Source organism: Amblyraja radiata, chromosome 4, assembly GCF_010909765.2.
Source record: "Amblyraja radiata isolate CabotCenter1 chromosome 4, sAmbRad1.1.pri, whole genome shotgun sequence".
Taxonomy (NCBI): domain Eukaryota; kingdom Metazoa; phylum Chordata; class Chondrichthyes; order Rajiformes; family Rajidae; genus Amblyraja; species Amblyraja radiata.
Genome location: NC_045959.1, coordinates 110,034,446 through 110,052,942, shown reverse-complemented (window position 1 = coordinate 110,052,942; position 18,497 = coordinate 110,034,446). Strand labels below are relative to the sequence as shown.

Sequence of the window (18,497 nt, the reverse complement as noted above, 5' to 3'; positions counted from 1 at the left end):
CGAATACCTGAGAACCATGACCTCCAAGTTCAAGAACAGCTTCTTCCCACCAATCATCAGGCTCGTGAACGTTGCACTATACTAACGCCATCTGACTGTGTCTTTGTTTACACACCAGTTTTTTCACTATTATGATCTGATTATCTAATATTACTGATAATTAATTTATTGCATTGTTGATTATGGTATATTGATCTGTGTGTTATTGTGTTAAAGAGCCCGTTAAACTGCGGCAAGTAAAGAACGCTGTCGTTTCATTGCCAGTATATAGGACAATTAAACTCTCTTGATTTTTAAACCAGTCTATCTTTACTCAACCGAGAACTGTTTTACCAGCCCTGACCTGAAGTACTGTAAGTCCACGTCAGAGAATGCGGAGACGTTGAAAATCAGATTCAGGGCAAACATTTGGCCTCAAGGGAAATGGAACTGCAAAGTCTAGAGTGCCTGGATGATGAAGTGTGGTGAGGAAAAGACGGAAAGGGTCTGTGAGACGGCCAAAGCTGAACGGACCAGGTGGTACAGAGAGCGTCAGGGTTAAATTTAAAGGGGAAATAGGATGGCAGAAAAAATCCAGGCATGTAACAGGAAAATCCAAAGATATTAAGCACAAACACGGAGGAAGAAAACCAGGAGAAGAGTGAGGAGTGTCAGGGATAAAATGAAACCCCAGTGGAATTGAGGGGGCCACGGAAAAGGATCTTGATCATTATTATATGTTTAGTTTGGCGATACGGCGTGTCAACAGGCCCTTCGAGAAATCCACCGAGTCCACGCCGACCATCCATCACCTGTTCACTAGTTCTGTTCTATCCCCGTCAAACATACCAGGGGCAATTAACCTACAAACCCGCATGTCTTTGGGATGTGGGAGTAACGTATGATGAGAGTTTGACGGCACTGGGCCTGTACTCACCGGTGTTTAGAAGGATGAGGGGAGACCTCATTGAAACTTAGCAAACAATGAAAGACCTGGATAAAGTGGAGGGTCACAGCATGCTTTCAGTAGCAGGAGAGTCTAGGACCAGAGGTCACAGCCTCAGAATAAAAGGACAAACTTTTAGAAAGGCGGTGAGGAATTTATTTAGCGAGAGGGTGGTGAATCTGTGGACCACTTTGCCACTGACGGCAGTGGAGGTCAAGTCAATGGGTGATTTTAAAGCGGAGATGGCTCTTGTTCAGTAACACTGTGAAAGGTTAGGGAAGAAGGCAGGAGAATGGGGTTGAGGGGGAAATATAGATCAGCCATGATTAAATGGTGGAGCAGACCCGACGGGCCGAATGGCCTAATTCTGCTCCTACGTCTTAAGGTATGGTCTGTAACAGCAGGAAGCATGGAGAGGAAGCAGTGAGCGAGGGTCCTGTGGGCGAGAGGAGGAGAACCTCCTCAAAGTATGCAGAGCTCCAAAGTAGGAAAGGCAGGTCACCCAAATAATTAAATTTGACAATGACACCTAGGATATATAACCATATAACCTTGGGACGACAGATGGCACAATGGGCTAAGTGTTCGGCTGGCAACCGGAAGGTAGCCGGTTCGAATCCCGCTTGGAGTGCATACTGTCGTTGTGTCCTTGGGCAAGACACTTCACCCACCTTTGCCTGTGTGTGAATGTGTGTGAGTGATTGGTGGTGGTCGGAGGGGCTGTAGGCGCAGATTGGCAGCCACGCTTCCGTCAGTCCGCCCCAGGGCAGCTGTGGCTACAGAAGTAGCTTACCACCACCGAGTGTGACTGAGGAGTGAATGAATAATGCGATGTAAAGCGCCTTGAGTATTAGAAAGGCGCTATATAAATCCCATCCATTATTATTATTATATAACAATTACAGCACGGAAACAGGCCATCTCGACCCTTCTAGTCCGTGCCGAACACGTATTCTCCCCTAGTCCCAGATATGCAAGACCTCCAGGGGTGAGGATGGAGGGAGGCAGAGTTTTGGGGTTGGGGATTATAGGGGCAGGCTGGTTGGAGGAGCTAAGGCCGAGATCAGATCACGATAATCTTATCCAGTTGGCAGGGTCGAGGGCGAGATCCCGCTGCGATAATATGATTTGTAAGTTGACTGATCCCTCAACCGCACGCCCTGTAACAAGCAGAAACAACCTTGGGAGCCGCTGATTCACGGCACAGTTTGTTTGTTTGTTTCAATCGAATTTTAAAACGTAGGCAGGCCAGCACAGTTGTTTTGGCGGAAGGCGGGATGGGACTGTTTCTGCAGGCGTGTGACTCAACCGCGGGCAGCGACGGTGCAACAGTTCCACCTACTGGTTGTCGACGGGGACACTGCTCCACACACATTGCACCGAGAGCAACAGCAAGAGTGAAGTCAGATACTACAATGGCAGAGCGAGGAAGAGAAGAGGGGAAGCAGACAATGAGGAAGGGGGGGGGAGACACAACTGTTCCATTGACGTCGAAATGAAAGCATGTTACAGTTGGTATTCCACGCCGTGGCGCTCTCCCACACACCATTCACACAGCGGCTCCCAAAGTGTGGTCACTTCAGATCAGTCCACCCCAGAAAGTTTGTTAGAAGTCCGCGCACATTTGTCAATGGCTCTGCAACATCTGTCTCAGCCTCTGTGATTGTACACCGACAGTGCAGGGTCGGAACCGCAGGGGAACACCGCGCCAAACCTTACAGCGGGGAGATTTAGTGGAGGTTCATGTCGGAAGACAAGGAGCTGCTCACGGTGACATTTCATCCTGAGCATGAAACACAGTGCTGGAGGAACTCGGCGGGTCAGGCAACATCCGCGGAGGGGAATGGACAGACGATGTTTCTTGAGACTCAGTTTGAAGAAGGGTCCTGACCCGAAACGTCGCCTGTCCTAAAACGTCCCTCCATAGATGCTGCTCGACCCGCTGAGTTCCTCCAGCAGTTTGTGTTTCGCCTTCACGTTGGGCACTCTGGTTTGAGTCCAACTTGATACAAAGCCTTTAGGGAAAGGTTCAAAACAGGGTTGTCAAGGCCACCGTAAGATGCTCACCGATTGATGCCATCCCTGCCTGGAGCCACCAAGGGCTACAGCACCCAGCGGCCCTGAGCTCGGCCCATCTGATGTACGGTTTGCAAGCTTCCCAGGGGCGGCACGAGTCATATACGCAGCTCCTCCCTGTGTCCGTCCGAACCTCCAGAAAACTCAACTCACTTTCAAGACAGCCAAATAAAGTCAAGCCAACTCTTCAAAGTAAATGTGCAGTGACTCTCTCTTTAATAATCGACACCACTTTTTGTTTAAATCATAATTTAGGTTTTTATTGGCTTTACATCAAGAATACAGAGGAATGCATTGGCTGAAGCGGCTCCTTGTACAGGGAGCAAGCAGACGAGATACCAAGCACACTGTACGACAATCCGAAGGCCACAACGTACATTAAATCAGTTTGCTCTTAATATTATACGAGAGGCAACACCCTTGTGGATTTAAGTCAGCCAGTTGGTTGTGTGGTGAAACACAGCAGGTGAGCGGGAGGCCACGGTCACACGCTGGCTGAGGATTTGGTCGGATGAAATGTGTAAGCCTCACATGTCCCAAAATTCATTCCAAAAGGACTCCCGTTTGTCTTGAGCGTGACATGGAGATGCTGGCAGGTTTCCACCCAGTGACAACAGGTCGCAGTCCTGCCTAACACTGTACAACAGAGTGAGCACAGACTTTACTCCCTCCTCAGAGGAGCGCAGCAGAACACATCCCCCTTCCATTTGCAAACAGTGGGCTGCCTGCGACCACCTTACCTTCCAAGGTGCCGCAGACAACAAACACCTTGTGTTCGGAAGGAGTGATTGCTCATCAGAACAGTCTTCATTCTCCGCCGTTCAGCAAATGACGGGGAGCCTAAGACCCACCCTCCACAGGGTCCCGTACATCCTACCCCCTGACCCATGGAGAACAAGTAAGGGAATGGACTGGGAGGGATTGGCAACGGAGCTGGCCACAAATGGAAATGGGAATGCTGGAGGGAAAGGGGAAGCCCACAGCGGCAGGAAGCTGCCTGGCCGGGACTCTGGCATTGAGGATGCATGCAACATCAGAAGTTACCAGGAGATCAGGCAAGACAGCCTAAAGTGCAGAGAGTCATCCAGAGTTCCAGTAGTGAGACTAGCAATGACTTTCCTCCACAGAAGCTAATATTTCTACATTCATACTAGGTTCTGAAAATGAGTTTGTGGTTAACTTTAAACCTGGTGCCGGGGTGTTTATGGAACACTATTAGTGAAAACGTCCAAATAGGCTCTGAACTAGATCGACTTGGGACATTATCTTTGAACTATTATTGTTGATTCATTTGTCTGTTTTAAAAAATATATTATAAAGATCATATAATATGAAGTATTATATAATTATATAATATTATATATATATATTTTCTATACAACAATAATACACAACAAATAGTTCAGTATATATATATATATATATATATATATATATATATGTGTGTGCCCTTAACTATTTAAGTACTATGTTTATCTTTCTGTTGTGCTGCTGAAAGTAAGGATTTCATTATTTCATTTCGGGATATATGACAATAAAACACTCTTCACTGCAATCAGGAACGTGGTGGAGATGTGACATGTAAACTTGGAGCATAAATTTAAGATTATCGGAAACATTTAAAGGTAATTTATGAAAAATATTTTCAACGGGGAAAGAGCATAAATCTCTGATCTAATGTTGAACAAGTTAGGTCTTTATTCTTTGGAGCGCAGAAGGTTAAGGGGGGACTTGATAGAGGTCTTTAAAATGATGAGAGGGATAGACAGAGTTGACGTGGATAAGCTTTTCCCACTGAGAGTAGGGAAGATTCAAACAAGGGGACATGACTTGAGAATTAAGGGACAGAAGTTTAGGGGTAACATGAGGGGGAACTTCTTTACTCAGAGAGTGGTAGCTGTGTGGAATGAGCTTCCAGTGGAAGTGGTGGAGGCAGGTTCGATTTTATCATTTAAAAATAAATTGGATAGTTATATGGACGGGAAAGGAATGGAGGGTTATGGTCTGAGTGCAGGTAGATGGGACTAGGGGAGAATACGTGTTCGGCACGGACTAGAAAGGCCGAGATGGCCTGTTTCCGTGCTGTAATTGTTATATGGTTAATGAGAAAGTGAGAAAGACAAATCTGAATTTGATTGCGTGTCCAAAGGCAGCTCGTGGAAGAATGAAGGGTGACCAGTGTTCTGGCTTCACTTCAGGAGGGCAGCAAGGACAAACCTGGAAAGAACAGGCCAGGGAGCCGGACATCAGCGGTGGAATGTTGTGGAGGAGGTCCTGAGGGACAGGATCTACCACCATTTGGAAAGGCAAGGACTGATTAGGAATAGACAGTGTCCCTGGAGAACATGGATAGGTCACCCTCTCAGATTCTTCGAGAACCCAGCATTTGTGTCTTTCCTTGGTAAACCAGCACCTGCAGTTCCTTGTTTCTACTGATTAGGAACAATCAGCATGGCGCTGTACATATGTCTGAAGAAATAATCTGAATTTTGGAAAATGTGACCATGAGAATTAAGGAGAGCAGGGTGGCAGACATTGTTTGCATGGACAAAGTCCCCCATGGTAGCTCGTCCAACAGATTTGATCACATGTGCTTTGGAGTGGGGTAGACTCCACTGTCGTTTCCCATCTATATTAATGACCTGGATGTTAACATGGTTAGCAAGATTGCAGGGACACCAACATGGGGTGATGTGGTGGACAGTGCGTAAGGTTGTCTCAGATTACAACAGAATCTAGAACAACTGGGGAAGTGGACCATGGAACGACAGATGGAGTTGAAAAACAAGTGCGAGGTCGCATGTTGTTTTACGTTAAACTGGGGCAGGACCTACACAGTGAATGGCAGAACCCTGGGGAGTGTTGGAGAACAGAAAGAACCAAGAGTGCAGGGACATAGTTCCCTAAAGGTAGTGTCACAGGAGACAGGGTGGTGAAGAAGCCATTTGGCATGCTTGCCTTCATTGGGAAGAGCATTGAGAACAGGAGTTGGGACATTATTATGCATCTTTACAAGTCGTTGGTGAGACCACACTTGGGAGTATTGTGTGCAGTTCTGGTCCGCAGCCGTAGGAAGGATGTCGTAAAGCTGGAAAGGGTGCAGAAGAGATTCACCCGGATGTTACCTGGGCTGGAGGGCTTACGTTAGAAGGAGGGTGGAAAGACTGTGATTTGTTTTGCCTGGAGCATGGGAGGCTGAGGAGCTATCTTAGAGATGTTTCAAAAATCACGAGGGGCTTAGGTAAAATCGAATGATAGTCTTTCTCCCAGTAGGGGATTTTAAAACCAGAGGGCAGAGGCATAAGGTGAGAAGGGAGAGATTCAAAGGGAACCCGAGAGGTAATTTTTCACATGGAGGTTGGTGGGAAGGTGGAATGAACTGCAGTCTGAAGAAGTCCCGACTTAAAACATTACCTATTCATGTTCTCCACAGATGCTGCTTGACTCGTTGAGTTACTCTTGTGTCTACTTCTGCCAGATGAAGTAGTTGCAGCAGGTACAATTACAATGTTTAAAAGATATTTTGACAGGAACATGGATAGGAGAATAGCTTTGAGGATATGGGCCAAGCGTAGCTCACCTTGGTCGGCAGAAACCAATTGGGCGGGGCCATTTCCATGAGCAAAGAGTAATTGGTGCCTGGAATGAACTGGAAGAGGAGGTGGTTGGTCCAGGAACAGTAACAATATATCAGAGGCATGTGGGCAAGTACTTGAATGGCAAGACACAGGGGGATGAGGAATTAATGCAGGAAGTGGGGATGAGCATAGGTCGGCATGATGGTCTACATAGGCATGGTTGACTGAAGGCCCTTGTTTCTGCGCTGTACAACTCGATGAGGAAGAGGCCTGGTCTAAGGGACACAATGCAGTGCAGAGCAGAGCCATAGATTCATACAGCATGGAAACAGGCCCTTCGGCTCAACTTTCCCACGCCGACCAACATGCCCCATCTACAACTGCCCCACCTTCCTGCATTTGGCCTAAATCCATCCAAATCTATCTGATCCATGTACTTGTCTAAATGTTTCTTAAAGCTAAGGAGCGTGGAAGCCGGTTTATTTCATCATTTGTGATAGATGCGTTGCGGAATGAAACGAGAGGCGGTCTGTAAAAGAGGCAGTGTTGGCTGGGCGAAAAATATCACGGCCTTTTCCCAATGATGGGGGCAAGCACAGGCCAAACACGGACAAAGACGGATCCAGAACACTGGGAGGAGAGGCTGACCAGACCTGGGCAATCGGAGGCAGAGTCAGTAGGTGAAGGGGAGACTGTGTTAACATCCATGGTTAGACTGACTGAACAAAACTAGGGGTTGGAGGTGAATGCAACCAGACAGGCAAGTTTGCACAGAATATTAGCTGGCATGAAGGCCAGAAGAAGCAGTTTCTGTGCAGCAACACTGATGTACATTTTGTGGAGACACAGCTTGAGAGGGGGGTGGGGGGGGGGGGGGAGGATTCACAGAGATACAGCACGGAAACAGGCCCTTCGGCCCATTAAGTCCATACTGACCAGCAGCTACCTATTTACATCAACCCTACCTATGTGACCTCTCCCCACGTGCTACCTGTCACCCAGTGGCCAATTGATGTGGCTCCCTCCCAAAGGCCAGCGCTGCGCACTGCAGGAGAATGAGGACGTGTTGTGGAGGGTAGCCATTACTCACTCCATCATACCTTTCGCCAAGTGTAGCGTTCGGTTTGGGTGAACGCTGCACTTTCAACTAGGATTGAGGATTGCCTCGGCAGAACTGAGGAGACCCCCTCAAGCAACAAGCCTCAGCAATGGCGCCAAATCGCCAACGAAGCCTACAGGAGAATAACGGGAAAGAAAAAAGCATGATAAATTTCATGGGGGGGGGGGGGGGGGGGGACAGAAGGCAAGGTACGGCTGGACAGCAATAATGGGCCAGTCACCACCACATCACACAGCGCAGGACAGTCAGTGAATGATGGGAAGAGTCAGCCTGAAGGTTGAAGCTGCCACGTCTCGGCACAGAACGGGCAGATCCCCACTGTGGCGGTAGATGTGTGATGCTCAGGCCAGCAAACGCTCGGGCAGCGGGGGTTGCAACAATGGAGCCAAATAACTCCAATGGAGATCGGAGCAAAATGACTGATCAGAATTCAATCATTCACACTCCAAGTCATGTGTGTCCTCACCTCCCTGTGCACGTTCTACATTGGGAACCACATTCGGCTCAACCTCCTGCCTCCAATTCTCTCCTGAGGTCTTTATCCAGTCCCTCACTTGCTCCAACTCACCCGACAATTCTTCACTCCCTTCACCCTAATTCTTCCCTTCAACTCCAGCGCGCTCTCGAATCTGATTCCGACCCTTTCCTTTGCTACCAAACACACAATTGTGATCTCCTGGTTGCCAAACACATTAACACCCATACTCATTCCCACACTGACCTTTCTGTCCTGGGCCTCCTCCACCGTCAGAGTGAGGCCAAATGCATATTGGAGAAACAACGCTTCATATTTCGCGTGGGCAGCTTACCACCCAGTGGTGTGAACATTGAACAAGGGTCTCAACCCAAAACGTCACCCATTCCTTCACTCCAAAGATGCTGCCTGACCCGCTGAGTTCCTCCAGCTTTATGTGTCTATCTTTGGTGTAAACCAGCATCCTTCCTTCCTACGCAATCCACCATGCTGGATAGCATAGTATAGGATATTGCTGTCAATGTCAAATGTGGGAAATGTATCTTTAGACTTTAGAGATACGGTACGGAAACAGGACCTCTGGCCCAGCGTGTCCGGGCCGGCCAGTGATCACCCCAGATACTAGCACTATCCAATACATTTGGGCCAATTAGCGTACAAACCCGCACATCTTTGTGGAGTGTGGGAGAAAACCTGAGCACATGGAGAAAACCCATGCAGTCACAGGGAGAACGTACAAACTCCGTACAGTCAGCCCCCTTAGTGAGAATCCACTGCACTGCCCACAAATCCTGGGAGCTCTCCGTCTGCCAACCCTAACTCCCCCTCCCCCCACTTTTATCCCTCTCTCCTCTAACTTCTGACCTCCAGATAAACACAAGAGCACAAGGAAGAGGTCCCTCAAGCCCGACCCCACCATTCAATATGATCATGGTAGCTCCCTGCTGGCCTCAACGTCTCCTCACACCCCTCCAACCCTCAATCTATCACATATTGATCCACCTCCCCTTGAAATACTTCTGAAGATCCATCTTCCAAAACCTGCCGGGGCAGAGAGTTTCAGACATTCCCCAGCTTCCACCAGAAGAAATATCTACACACCTCAGTTCTAGCTGACTGGCCAACATCTATCTGTAAATCAATAACCAACGACAATAAATGTCATTCCAACTTCCACCCTGTCCAGCCCCATCATGATCTTACATCCCTGAACAAGGTCACCCCTCACTCTTAGAATCTCCAAGAAATATGGGCCCGAACTGCCCAGCATCTCTTGGAGGGACAACCCACTGATCGTAAGAATTATCCTGGACAATCTCCTCTGGGCTGCCTCCCCTGTTACTTGATCTTTCTTGTTGAGGGAACTCCCTATTGTCAAACTTCAACCCCTTTGCAATTCAGGCGTAAACGTGAACTTTTTTTCTGAACCCTGCACTTGAACACCCCGACCCCTCTGTACTAGAACACCCCGACCCCTCTGTACTAGAACACCCCGACCCCTCTGTACTAGAACACCCCGACCCCTCTGTACTAGAACACCCCGACCCCTCTGTACTAGAACACCCCGACCCCTCTGTACTAGAACACCCCGACCCCTCTGCACTAGAACACCCCGACCCCTCTGTACTAGAACACCCCGACCCCTCTGTACTAGAACACCCCGACCCCTCTGTACTTGAACACCCTGGTCCGTCTGCACTAGAACACCCCGACCCCTCTGTACTAGAACACCATGATCCCTCTGTACTAGAACACCCTGATCCCTCTGTACTAGAACACCCCGACCCCTCTGTACTAGAACACCCCGACCCTCTGTACTAGAACACCCCGACCCCTCTGTACTAGAACAACCCGACCCTCTGTACTAGAACACCCTGATCCATCTGCACTAGAACACCCCGACCCCTCTGTACTAGAACACCCTGGTCCCTCTGTACTAGAACACTCTGGTCCCTCTGTACTAGAACACCCTGATCCCTCTGTACTAGAACACCCTGATCCCTCTGTACTAGAACACCCCGATCCCTCTGTACTAGAACACCCTGATCCCTCTGTACTAGAACACCCCGATCCCTCTGTGCTAGAACACCCTGATCCCTCTGTACTAGAACACCCCGACCCCCTCTGTACTAGAACACCCTGATCCCTCTGTACTAGAACACCCTGATCCCTCAGTACTAGAACACCCTGATCCCTCTGCACTAGAACACCCCGACCCCTCTGTACTAGAACACCCCGACCCCTCTGTACTAGAACACCCTGATCCCTCTGTACTAGAACACCCCGACCCCGCTGTACTAGAACACCCTGATCCCTCTGTATTAGAACACCCTGATCCCTCTGTACTAGAACACCCTGATCCCTCTGTACTAGAACACCCTGATCCATCTGCACTAGAACACCATGATCCCTCTGTACTAGAACACCCCGACCCCCTCTGTACTAGAACACCCCGACACCTCTGTACTAGAACACCCCGACCCCTCTGTACTAGAACACCCTGATCCCTCTGTATTAGAATACCCTGATCCCTCTGTACTAGAACACCCTGATCCCTCTGTACTAGAACACCCTGATCCCTCTGTACTAGAACACCCTGATCCCTCTGTACTAGAACACCCTGGTCCCTCTGTACTAGAACACCCTGATCCCTCTGTACTAGAACACCCTGATCCCTCTGCACTAGAACACCCTGATCCCTCTGTACTAGAACACCCTGATCCCTCTGCACTAGAACACCCCGACCCCTCTGTACTAGAACACCCCGACCCCTCTGTACTAGAACACCCTGATCCCTCTGTACTAGAACACCCTGATCCCTCTGTACTAGAACACCATGATCCCTCTGTACTAGAACACCCTGATCCCTCTGTACTAGAACACCCCGACCCCTCTGTACTAGAACACCCTGATCCCTCTGTACTAGAACACCCCGACCCCTCTGTACTAGAACACACTGATCCCTCTGTACTAGAACACCCCGACCCCTCTGTACTAGAACACCCCGACCCCTCTGTACTAGAACACCCTGATCCCTCTGTACTAGAACACCCTGATCCCTCTGCACTACAACCCGATCCCTGACCTTCACTCACCTACAGTCTCTCTCCATTCAAATCATCATCTGATGTTTGATTCCTCTCACTGAGTGCAGAAGCTCACTCTTCCCCACAATAAACTCCAGTTGTTCATTTCAACAAACTTCCTCTGATACCATGGACGTTTACTTTATGCACCAGCCTCACGTATGGCACCTTGTCTAATACCTTTTGTAAATCTAAATATGTGGCATCGACTGGTTCTCCTCTAACAACGTCCAGATATGAGTTATTCCGTTTTCGTAACTAATTATCTATTTCCTCTGATTATTAACTCTAGCATTTGGCCTGTAATAGCTGTTAAACCAACTGGCCTGATGTTCCCTGCCCTCCGCCTTCCTCCTTTATCGAACACAGGAGTCACCTTGACTGTTTTACAATCCTCTGCTTCTCTCCTGGTGTGGAGTGAGTTATGAATAATTCCAACCAATTAGTCCCATCTCTACAGCCTCTTCTTTCAAACCCCCAGAGTGTAGTCCATCTCTTCCTGGTGGCTTTTCCACCTTTAATGCCTGAGTGTCACTAATACTTCACCCCTTGGGAGAATCGAGGCTTGTGCAAGCTGGAAAATATTTCCTTTCTGAGCTTTGTTATTTCACCGCTCCTTCACCGCCCTCTTACCCATTGTGTATAGGTAGGAACTAATACCGTTCATCCCAGTTTTATTCTCAAAAGTTATTTTCTCCTTAGCTATTTCTTCCCTTCGTAGAACTTTAAAAAAAATCTTCTCTGCCAGAAACTAAAAATGTCCTAGCCCTCCGTATCGCAACGTTTAACAAAACATCTAGACAGGTACTGTACATGGATAGGACAGGCTTAGAGAGATATGGGCCAAATGCAGGCCGGTGGGACTAGTGTCGATGGGACATGTTGGTCGGTGTGGGCATGTTGGGCCGAAGGGCCTGTTTCCATGCTGCATGACTCTATGACTATTGACAACCAGCCACACTTCCGGCCAACGTGGCTTTCTGAAAGGCAAATCATGTTTGACAAATGCAGGCAAATGGGACCAGCTCAGGTAAACACCTTGGTTGGCAAGAATGAGTTGGGCCCAAGTTTTGTGTTATAAATACATGAAGGCCTGGCGGCACTGGAGGGCACTTTATGAGGACATTGCCAGGATTGGCCAGTTGGAAACATGAGGAAACACTGACCCAACTGGGCTAGAGCTGTCTTTGTGACTCAGGAGACTAACATGTGTCCAAGTTATGCATTGTTATGCTTCTAGAGGTCTATAACATCACGAGGCACAGATAAGGTGCACGGCACAGTCTTTCTCAAAGGGTAGGACGTCCAAAACTAGTGGGCAAAGGTTTGAAGTGAGAGTGGAAGAGATTTAATATAAATTGGAGGGGCAACTTTTTCCACACTGGGTATGTGGAACAAAGAGGAGGTAGTTTAGGCAGGTACGATAACAACATTTTAAAGATTCTTGGACAGGTACATAGATAGGAAAGGTGTCGAGGGATATGGGTCAAACGTGGGCAAATGGACTAGCTGCTCATAGAGTCATACAGCGTGGAAGTAGGCCCTTGGACTCAACTCCTCCATGCCGACCAACATGCTACACTAGTCCCACTTGCCTGTTTGTGGCCCATATTTCTCTAAACGTATCCTATCCATGTGCCTATCTAAATGCTTGTTAAAGGTCCCAACTTGCCCATGCTAACTTGTCGGCAAGGATCAAGTCTACCTCTGGTAGCTCCCACCACCCGCTGTGTAAAAATGATCCCCCTCACGTTCCTATTAAATCTTTCCACCCCTCTCACCTTAAACCTATGTTCTCTAATTCTCGATTCCCTTATTCTGGTAAATGACTATGCGTTTATCCAATCTATTCCCCTCATGATTTCATTCACTTCTGTAAGATCAACCCTCAGCCTCCTGCGCTCCAAGGAATAAAGTCATAGCCTGCCCAACTTCTCCCTATAGCTCAGGCCCTCGAGTCCTGACGAGATGTGGCTGATGTGACTTGGTGGGCAGGGACGAGTTGGGCTTAAGGGCCTGTATCACTCTATGATTCTGTGGCTGAGAACGCATGATATGAACAGATGTATTTAATTTACCAGACAGGTTAAAGGATCAGGAGCCGAGGAAAGTTAATATCACGCAACGAGCGCAACACTCTGGATCTCTCTATCTGAAAAGGTGGTGGAGGCAGGGTCAGGGGGTTGGCCACAGTTAACATACAACTGGAAAAATATCAAACGGTGTCATGCTGGAAAAGGGTGCAGATAAGATTTATGGGGGTGTTGCCAGGACTTGAGGATCTGAGCTATAGGGAGAAGTCAAGCAGGCTAGGATTCCTCTTCGTTGGCGCACAGGAGGATGAGGGGTGATCTTATAGAGGTGTACGAAATCCTGAGAGGAATATATTGGGTAGACAAACAGAGTCTCTTGCCCAGAGTAGGGGAATCAGGAACCAGAGGACATAGGTTTAAGGTGAGGGGGGAAAGATTTAATAGGAACCTGAGAGGTAACTTATTCTTGCAAAGGGTGGTGGGTGTATGCAACAAGCTGCCAGAGGAGGTAGTTGAGGCAGGTAGCATCGCAACATTTCAGAAACATTTGGACATGTAGGCAGGTGGGACTCGTATAGATGGGACATGTGTGAATGTGTGTGAGTGATTGGTGGTGGTTGGAGGGGCCGTAGGCGCAGATTGGCAGCCACGCTTCCGTCAGTCTGCCCCAGGGCAGCTGTGGCTACAGAAGTAGCTTACCACCACCGAGTGTGACTGAGGAGTGAATGAATAATGCGATGTAAAGCGCCTTGAGTATTAGAAAGGCGCTATATAAATCCCATCCATTATTATTATTATAGTGGTTGGTGTGGGCAAGTTGGACTGAAGGGCATGTTTCACATCTGTGGAATTCGCTGCCTCAGAGGGCAGTGGAGGCGGGTTCTCTGGATGCTTTCAAGAGAGCGCTAGATAGGGCTCTTAAAAATAGCAGAGTCAGGGGTAATGGGGAGAAGGCAGGAACGGGGTACTGATTGGAGATGATCAGCCACTGGCTCGAAGGGTCGAATGGCCTACTCCTGCACCTATTGTCTATTGTCCATTGTCACACAGTATAACACCGCATCTCCAAGGCAGTGAACTGAATAGACTCTTTTGGTCTCTGGAGAATGATGTTCTGAACATTCTGTGCTATCACCTCTAGGATCTTTATGAGTTTCTACATTTTTAATTATTTTCTCAATTTGCAAATTAACTGGCCTATCTCACCTTAAGCCTGTGCCCTCTAGTTTTAGAATCTTCTACCCTGGGGAAAAAGACTGTGAGCGTTCACTTTATCCATGCCCCTCATGATCTTGTACACCTCAATAAGGTCACCCCCTCAGCCTCCGACGCTCCAAAGACAAAAGTCCTAGCCTATCTAACCTCTCCCTGTAAGCCCACAAGCCCAGATAACATCCTGGTGAATCTCGTCCGCATGCAGAATGTTATATCTATGTCGGCTTAGACAGGGTCCTGGTTAACTGGAGGAGAGCAAATCTGATACCGCTATTCAAGAAGAGCAGCAGATAACAGTCGCTGAGTCTGACGTCCGGAGGGCCAGGAACAGCAGGGAGGAGTTGAAGAGAATCAGTGTGGCTTTGTCAGTGGGTACCAGTATTGGTTTATTATATTGGCATTGATAATAAGAGAGAGACATTATGTAACTTTTACAAGTGGGGTTGGTTGGTGAACCTTTGGCAGGACATATGCAGAAAATGGGGGGGGGGGAGGGGGATTTAGATCACATCGGCAGAGGAGAGTCATTTAACCTAGCATCATGTTCCAGGACAAGGGGTCACAGCTTAAGGATAGAGGGTAAATCCTGTAGGACCGAGATGAGAAAAACTTTTTTCACACAGAGAGTGGTGAATCTCTGGAACTCTCTGCCACAGCAGGTAGTTGAGGCCAGTTCATTGGCTATATTTAAGAGGGAGTTAGATGTGGAACTTGTGGCTAAAGGGATCAGGGGGTATGGAGAGAAGGCAGGTACAGGATACTGAGTTGGATGATCAGCCATGATCATATTGAATGGCGGTGCAGGCTCGAAGGGCCGAATGGCCTACTCCTGCACCTATTTTCTATGTCTATGTTTCCATGTCTGGCACATACATTGTGGTCAAATGGCTTCTTCCATGTTGTGTATGCAATGGATGGCAGAGCCCGAAGTAGTACTGGGGAACAGAGAGATGTCTGTGTACAAGTCCACTGATCCCAGGAAATGCAACACAAGTAGATACAGTAGGGAAGAAGGTGTACGAGATACTGGCCTTTATTGGCAGGAACATATAATATAAGAGCCAGGAAGTTATGGCATAACTTTATAAGACATGTATTAGTGCACGCTGGAGTACTGTGTGTGATTCTGATGAGTGTAATGTGGGAAGGACATGATTTCACTGGAGTGGGTGCAGAGGATATTAATAGAAACAAGGAATTGCAGATGCTGTTTTGCAAACAAAAGCCCCAAAGTGCTGGATAATTCAGAGAGTCAGGCAGTATCATTGTAGAACATGGAAAGGTGCTATTTCAGCTTGGGGCCCTTTTTAAGAAGGATCCCGACCCGAAACGTGACCTATCCGTGTTCTTCAGAGACGCTGCCTGGCCCGCTGAGTTATCCGGCACTTTGTGTCTTTTTCTGACCAGAATATTGCGTAGAATAGAGTGTTTCAGTGATGGAGAAAGGCTGGGTTTGTTTTCCTTGGGAGTGAAAGGGCCTGTGGAGATATCTGTCGGAGATATACAAAGCATGAGGGGCCCAGATAGGATGGACAATTGGAAACCTCTTCCCATAACTGATGCGTTAAAACTAGATGGCTTGCTGGATGGGTAGGCAGGAGATGAGGTTGAGAGGAATCTGCAGAAGACTTCTTCTCACACATGGAGTGGTTGGAGTCTGCTCGAGGGGGTGGAGGAAGCAAATATTCTCACAAACTTGTCAAGTTCTGGGAGACGGGTTTAGTGCAGATGGTGCAGAAGGGGTTTGGTGTAGATGGTCTTTAGTGTAGAGGGGCTTGGTGTAGAGGGGTTTAGTTTAGTTTAGTTTACTTTAGAGACAGCACGGAAACAGGCCCTTCGGCCCGCACTATCCTACACACACTAGGGACAATTTTTACATTGACCAAGCCAATTAACCTACAAACCTACAAACCTGTACGTCTTTGGAGTGTGGGAGGAAAACGAAGATCTTGGAGAAAACCCACACAGGTCACGGGGAGAACGTGCAAACTCCGGACAGACAAGCACCCGTAGTCGGGATCGAACCCAGGTCTCCAGCGCTGCATTCGCTGTAAGGCAACAACTCTACTGCTATGCCACCATGGCCACCCTACGTGAGGGGTTTAGTGTGGATGGGTTTAGTGTGGATGGGCTTAGTGTGGATGGGTTTAGTATGGATGGGTTTAGTGTGGATGGGTTTAGTATGGATGGGTTTAGTGTGGATGGGTTTAGTGTGGATGGGTTTAGTGTGGATGGGCTTAGTGTGGATGGGTTTAGTGTGGATGGGTTTAGTGTGGATGGGTTTAGTGTGGATGGGTTTAGTGTGGATGGGTTTAGTGTGGATGGGCTTAGTGTGGATGGGTTTAGTGTGGATGGGTTTAGTATGGATGGGTTTAGTATGGATGGGTTTAGTATGGATGGGTTTAGTGTGGATGGGTTTAGTGTGGATGGGTTTAGTATGGATGGGTTTAGTATGGATGGGTTTAGTATGGATGGGTTTAGTGTGGATGGGCTTAGTGTGGATGGGTTTAGTGTGGATGGGTTTAGTATGGATGGGCTTAGTGTGGATGGGCTTAGTGTGGATGGGTTTAGTGTGGATGGGTTTAGTATGGATGGGCTTAGTGTGGATGGGCTTAGTGTGGATGGGCTTAGTGTGGATGGGCTTAGTGTGGATGGGTTTAGTGTGGATGGGTTTAGTATGGATGGGTTTAGTGTGGATGTGTTTAGTATCACAGTCGGTCGGAGATGCTTCCACCACTCTGCAGTTCCGAGGCTGCCTGGGGTGGCTGGTGTTGGAGGCCAGGGGCGAGCGGAGGGGTGATGGTCAGGGCCGTTCCGTACCTATCACTGTGAACGGGTGGATGTGATGGAGCATCTACGTTTCGGCCAATTAACCCTTTCAGTCGGGCAATCCCCGGCTACGCTTGCTCCTTCCCATTTTCCAAGCCAACTGCTCCTCCAACTCTCACCCTCACGGGCAGCTTTATCATCACTCAAACGTTTCCGACCCCATAAACATCTCCACCCACATAATGGCATCTGCTGTACCCTTGCCTCCCTTCTACACAACTACCTCTTCCCATTCCTTGACCTTGAATCGATTATCTCCTCCAACCTGAGACCCACATTATCCCCCGCACTCCACCTTCTGACACCTCCCAGCCCAGCTTCACACATAAACAACCTCCATTCTATAAAGTTTCCCCACATTAGGGCACAGAGGTAGAGTTGCCGCCTTACAGCGAATGCAGCGCCGGAGACCCGGGTTCGATCCCTGTCTGGGGACGCTGTCTGTACGGAGTTTGTACCTTCTCCCCGTGACCTGCTTGAGTTTTCTCCAGATCTTCGGTTTCCTCCCACACTCCAAAGCCATATAGGCTTGTAGGTTAATTGGCTTTGTAAATGTAAACATTGTCCCTGGTGGGTGTAGGATAGTGTTAACGTGCGGGGATCTCTGTGTAGGGCACACACCCGATGGGCCGAAGGGCCTGTTCCCGGGCTGTACCTCGACACTACACTAAACTTGACTTCTTTACATTAGTTAGAATCTATTCCTCAACATTTCTTCTGTTCAAGTAATGACTGATATATATTCATTTCCCTTCAGCATTTTAACAGCTGAGTGAGTGATGTTAGACAGCATGCAGTAATTCCCATAGGACTGACTCAGATTCGATGTGACTCTCCTACAAGGGTGGGCAGTAAGCATCACACACTCCGCCTGGTCGGTGAGATCCTTGCACCTCCAGCCTACATTGGCATGCTCCATTTTCAACAGAAAACATTGAGACGTGGTGTACTGACTGAGAATGGTGCAGTTATGCAACAGAAAGACGATGAATGGAGAAAAGCAAGCCACAGCCATTGAAGCCACATGTTGTCCACGCTATCTCAGCACTCCCAGCGCAAGGATTAGGTGCCATTGCTCGAGAACGGCAAGGTTTGTTACCTCAGCTGATGGCGGTGAACGTGGACCCTTGCCGATGAGCGGTGGGCCCACTCAGCACTGT

The 18,497-nt window shown here is 48.3% G+C and overlaps 1 protein-coding gene and 1 long non-coding RNA gene across 2 annotated transcripts in view; both read right to left on the bottom strand.

Moving 5' to 3' along the window:
* LOC116972595 (arf-GAP with GTPase, ANK repeat and PH domain-containing protein 3-like) overlaps positions 1-18,497 on the bottom strand; it is a 353,696-nt gene that overhangs the window by 93,858 nt on the left and 241,341 nt on the right. The window lies entirely within an intron of this gene.
* Positions 16,901-18,241, bottom strand: LOC116972477. The gene is made up of 3 exons (XR_004411812.1): positions 18,231-18,241; positions 17,558-17,562; positions 16,901-17,362 (listed from the first exon to the last, which is right to left on the bottom strand). It is a non-coding gene; the product is annotated as an uncharacterized LOC116972477 (long non-coding RNA).